The sequence below is a fragment of the Pieris napi genome, chromosome 1, assembly GCF_905475465.1.
Source record: "Pieris napi chromosome 1, ilPieNapi1.2, whole genome shotgun sequence".
Lineage (NCBI taxonomy): Eukaryota > Metazoa > Arthropoda > Insecta > Lepidoptera > Pieridae > Pieris > Pieris napi.
In genome coordinates this window covers 2,698,045-2,704,044 of record NC_062234.1, presented here as the reverse complement: position 1 = coordinate 2,704,044, position 6,000 = coordinate 2,698,045, and positions in this window count along the sequence as shown.

Sequence of the window (6,000 nt, the reverse complement as noted above, 5' to 3'; positions counted from 1 at the left end):
AAAGGTATATAGTATAATAGACTAGATAATATAAGAATTGACTTTGACTAATAATGTAAAATTCCTTAAGACAAATTTGTGCGCCATCGTGTGTGGCAGAATATGCGAACGATTTACGATTGTATCACCTTAACATTTTGTACCATATTCTTGCAATAAATAAATTATTATTATTATTAAGCATTGAGCCAATGACCGGCTTCCCTAAACTCCACAGCCAACAATGGTACACACTTTGATTAATGAAATATATTCTATTCTAGAATATCTTCCTTTTGTTCGTCCCATACAGAACGCAAATGTCATATGTAAGGACCTAATATATAATAATAGATACTATAAGAATAAACATACCTATCAGCTGAATCATAATCAAGAATATAATTAAATACACAGCAGTGGCCATGTATCGTTCGCCGTACACTGAAAATGTTTTTACATTTTTGTTGCTTGCCACCCCAATAACATTTCATTAGCATGTCGTCGCAAGATGGCGCCAACTGTAAGATTAGGTATCTTTTAAATTTTTATCATCGGTTTGCTATTTAATTTTTATTAGCGGCGGATTTATTTTCAAGGCTGTATGATGTATCGTTTGTGCTGTCCTCGACTCTACAATTGTCATGTCCTAGATTATTTTTACAATCCAATTAAAAACTGTAAAATAATATTTGAGTTTTTTCAAAATTATATACAAACCATCAAGTTCGCAGCCTCCAACCAGAAGTAGGACTGACATGTACAAGTTGATAGGGGAAGGTGGAACAGGGCAACATTTCTGCAATTTCGCTATTTTCACTTATACGAAGTGAGCTGGGGGTGCAGAGGTGACGTACTGGTCACGTGTGAGCGGGGGGGGGGGGGGGGGTACTAGCTGTTTAGCTACTCTAGAATATGGAATATGGAAGTTTGCTTCACCAAATGTACAATGACAAGTCATCGGCAAAATTTGTAGCAGACTTCTATCTGTTTGATTTCTATGACGTAGCAAAAAATAATTTCTCTCTCCCAATTTGCCACCCCAAAAAAACTGCCGCCAGCCTACTCAGCCTGCTGGTAAATCCGCCACTATCGTTGATAACAAATCGCATAGATTATACAAATTGAAAAACAATGTATTTGAGCTTTCAAATTGTTGTTAATAATCTTATTTATTTCATACATAAATATGAACTAAAGTGGAGGTAGGTCAATGCGCCACTATTTCGAGCTTCCTAAGGCTCTCTTTGTATTAATTAGATTTTTCTAAACCTACCATCTTCATAATTGTGACAAGTTCCTTTGTATTATTCAGTTGCGAATTGAAGGCATCAACGAATGGATGGTTGCATAGCGATGTGTTGTATGTGTAATCAATAAGTCGTCCCAATTGAGAGCAGAAAGCTAGCACCTCGGCGAATGACTCGTTCTGTTTAGCTAGTAATGGGTATCTGTTGAAAAGAAATCATTAATGTATTAGAGAATAACAAGTATGCTTTTATTTTTTCATGTGTCCCTTTTTTATTGATAGACTAGCGGACCCGACAGACGTTGTCCTGTCTTAACTATGAATATTGATTTCAAATTGGTATAATGAATTAAAAAATATTTCAGAAACAAAGTGTTTATTATTCTAATGCTTTATGCTATACAACATTCTTTGTTTGTTTTTCTGGCTCGCATATTATTATATTATCAATATAATAACTCCGATCGAAGCATTTATTTTGAACGATATTAATTTTTCTTACATCCTCTGACGATATTTGCAGCACGCATTCTGTCAATGTTGTGTTATGTCAGACGCCATAAGGTTACACCAAAAAGTTCGAATTGTGTGGTGGTTAAGTATTCTTGAATTTTCTAATTTTCCGCGCAATTTTTTTCTTTTATAAGAACCTTCTCCTGACAATTACAAACACAACAAAAAAAAAATCAGACAAATCGGTCGAGCCGTTTTCATGTGATGTCGTGACAACGGAAAACGGGTTTCATTTTTATATATATAGATTTTTTAAATAGAATTTATTTAATAAATCAAAGTATGTACCATTGCTATCTATGCACTTTTGGCATCTTATAGGTAGTTGATCCCTTTACTAAAATAAACATTCGGACGGGAATCAATAAAATTATTAGCGTTTAATTAATATAATTAACTTCACTTACATTAATTTAGTGTAGTTTATTAATGCTCTCGTACTAATCCTGTTGATGTTGCATATCGCGACAGCTGGGAAGTCAATCTTGGATATGGGGTAAGTGGAAGAGTCCATAGTTACCACAAGGGGTTTTCCAAGACTGTCATACCACACAGTATGAAGGTAGTAGACCATAGCTGCAGTCATTATCATGAAGATAACTGCCCATGTGAGTCTGGTGAATCAAATGTGTAAAGTATAAGTTGTCACTGGAAGACGCATGCGCAAACGTGCCACGTGAAATTCTTATCCAAGGACGTGTTTATGACTGAATAAATCGAATATATGAAATTCTCGTGTCACGGTGTTTGTAATTAAGTACTCCGAAATGGGTTGACCGATTTTCGTGAAATTTTACGTGCTAAATATCGGTTAGGTCTGCAAATCGGACAATATCTATTGTTCATTCCCCGAAATATTTTTTTTTATGATACAGCATACAAAATACAACCCTTAATTTTTACTCCATTACGATCAACCCCTATTTTTTATTTCTTAATTAAATCTGTCTTGAACTCTGAGGTTTATATAGAGAAAAATTTACACAACCTAAAAAGTTATCATTCCGGAAAACTGAACAGTCTCTGGGGTAGCATAGCAAAATGTTCCATGTTTGTATGTACTAAAAAGGTAGGCTGAGTAATATCACATTAAGGACAAACGAAGTTCGCGGGGGCAGCTAGTAACTTATAAAATTATACTTTTCATTATCATTTATTACCTTAATAATCAACGTTGAGAAAGTTTGACTTTCTCTAATTGCAGTCCCCATCTGGGGTAAATAAAACGCACAATCGTCTAACTCTTCAGCGGTATTTATCTTATTGGAAGGTTTTTATGATAAAGGAGACAAACGAGTCATGTTAGTGGAATATGCCCTTTTTTAAGTTCTCCCAGGAAAGACCACCTCTGGAAGTCGATTCCACAGCTCTCCAGTCCGCAGGAGTTCCATAGTATAAAAAACCGTGCATTTGTAAGTTTAATGTGCCACGGGAATCAATTTTATAAGCAATTCAGAAGTTATATAAAATTCACGCTACATACACAACCCCCGATGACGATGATAAATAAATCAGTGGCGCTACAACTTTTTTAGGTCCGGGCCTCAGATTTCTGTATCTGCTTCATGATCATTTGTCAAATTAATAGGCAAGTAGATCACTCCTGTGTGACACAAACCGTCAACTTTCAAGGACTTTGGGTCTAAAGCATGCCATTCCTCGCGATGTTTTCCTTCACCGTACGAGCGAGTGTTAAATGCGCACTTAGAAAGTCCATTGGTGCACAGCCAGGGATCGAACCTACGATACCAGGGATGAGAGTCGCACGCTAAAGCCACTAGGCCAACACTGCTGTCTACCCCAGATATACTTTACCTTTGCTTTACCCCACTCTTGGGCTCCCACATCTGTTTAACACCACTAATGGAGCTGTTATCAACATATTCTCTAAATGTTTCTAAAAAAGCTCCCCTCAGTATCATTTCTGTGCCTAAACACTTTCTGATACGATTTTGACGTCGCCTATAAGCCTTCCACCATAATTCGTTAGGTTTTTGTTTAAATATTGTTCGACGAATATGCCAAGGCATGTTTTTTAATTTACGTCAAAGAGATGTTTATTAGGAGCTTGTCCCATGAACACTGTTCTATTTCCCATAAAGCGACTGTGTTTAGCCTCCAATTAGCGTCAATTATACGATAGATAGTATTTATTCGTTATTATGAAGGTTCAGTAGTTTAAACTTATTGATAGTTTCAAGTATTTTCTCATTTATTTATACGATATTATCAGCGATAATTTTCCCCATACATTTAGTACTACAAGGGCGTGTTTAAAGGGGGATGGTGGGGATAAACCTCCACGGGACTTGGGCTCACTGTATTACAATTTTTAGTATTGTAATAGCGTCTTTTAGTGGATACGGATTCTGAAACACTAAGCAGCTGTGAGGCAGAAGAGAAGACACAAAAAGACGCCTCGAAGCTTTTGAGATGTGGTGTTTCCGTCGCTTAGCATCAGCTGAATCCAAAGAGTGAAGAATGAAAGAGTCCTTCAACGAATCGGGACGACTCGGAAGTTTATGCAGACTGTTACTGTTGACTGAGAAAATATGGAATGTCGCATATCTCGAACACATTTTGAGGACAGCAGCTTATAATCATGGGCATTATTCTAGGCAAGAGACGGACTGGAAGGAAGAAGTCGTGGTTGCAGAACGTACGGGAGTGAACTGCATCAGATGTTCCAAGGAGGTTTTTAGACTAGCGCAAGAAACCCGGCAGTTCAAGTTGTTAAGCCAATCTTAGCAATAAAGTGGCACCAGAAGATTAATTAATTGAAGATATTTTAGATTCACCATTGTTAACTATGAATGAAGAGAACGAATAAATAAGTTATTTTTTTTTACAAATGGCCAAATCTTATCTATATTTGTAATTATTAATACTGCAGTGGCATGTAGAACCCTAATGTCCTTGCATGATAAATTCCATTAAATATAGTAATAATATAGTTGATTTATAATTGTTTTCAATTGGTCACACGATAGTTTTAAAATGTGGAATATATTTAGTCTGTGAAGTGCAATTTGACATATTCTAGAATGATTTGACATACTTGACTTAAAGTACGCTAAATGGGGCAGAGGGCGTCCACAGTGAGTCTCCATCGCGTTCGGTCTTAAGACTCGTATTTCATCTCGCCACAAGTCTTTCCGACTCTCTTTGCCTCATCTGCAGCTGTACGACGCTGACGCCAGGTTTGCGTAGTACGACCACGTTCCCGTTTCCCAATCAAGATAATTAGAATGTTTTTGACATATATTGAATTCATATAGCTTTTATCGAAGCATTAAAGGTACCCAAAAAAACAAAATCAGTAGCGCTACAACCTCTAGGTGTTGGCCTCAGATTTTTGAATCTGTTTCATGATCATTTTTAAATCTAATAGGCAAGTAGGTGATCAACCTCCAGTGCCTGACACACGCCGTCGACTCTTTGGGTCTAAGACATGTCGGTTTCCTCACGATGTTTTCCTTCACTGTTCGAGCAAATGTTAAATACGCACATAGAAAGTCCATTGTTGCACAGCCGGGGATCGAACCTACGACCTCAGGTATGAGAGTCGCACGCTGAAGCCACTAGGCCAACACTGCTCAAAAGGTACACTTAGCAGGGGCCAAATTTAGGTTATCTATATAATAATATATTTATTAATATATTTATTTTTACACGCTTTATATTAGCTTCACCTGTATGTATGTATGTAACCGACTCCTTCGGACTCGATTTTGACCCACTTTTAACGGACAGATTTAATTCAAACTTTGCGCACCTGTCAAAGATCGATGACAATGCAATAATCCGAAAAAAATAAAATAAAAAATAAATAAATATAGTTTAAAAAAACTAAAAAACACGCTTTTAAACTATATTTATTTTATTTTAATTATTATTATTACTATGCAGGTTAAAAAATATTGTAAATACTTTTTACATAAGTAAATTAGCTAAGTATATCATTAATGTAATCTAAATAACAGTTTACAATACTTTATTGTTGTACATAATGTGAAATAATATATGATAATTATGTACAGATACAATGAACAAAAGAGTTAATATAGCTAGGTCTATTATTTAAATTGATTATCAAATGCTTTTTATATAATATCTAAAAGTCCTACGTAATGAAAAACATATCTGGTACTAAAATTGATTGATTTATTTATTAGTAATCTTACTTATATGAACCTTGCTTTGCCATAGGTATATATTATTTCTAGGAAAAAAGTTTTAGTACAATCAAAATAACTATC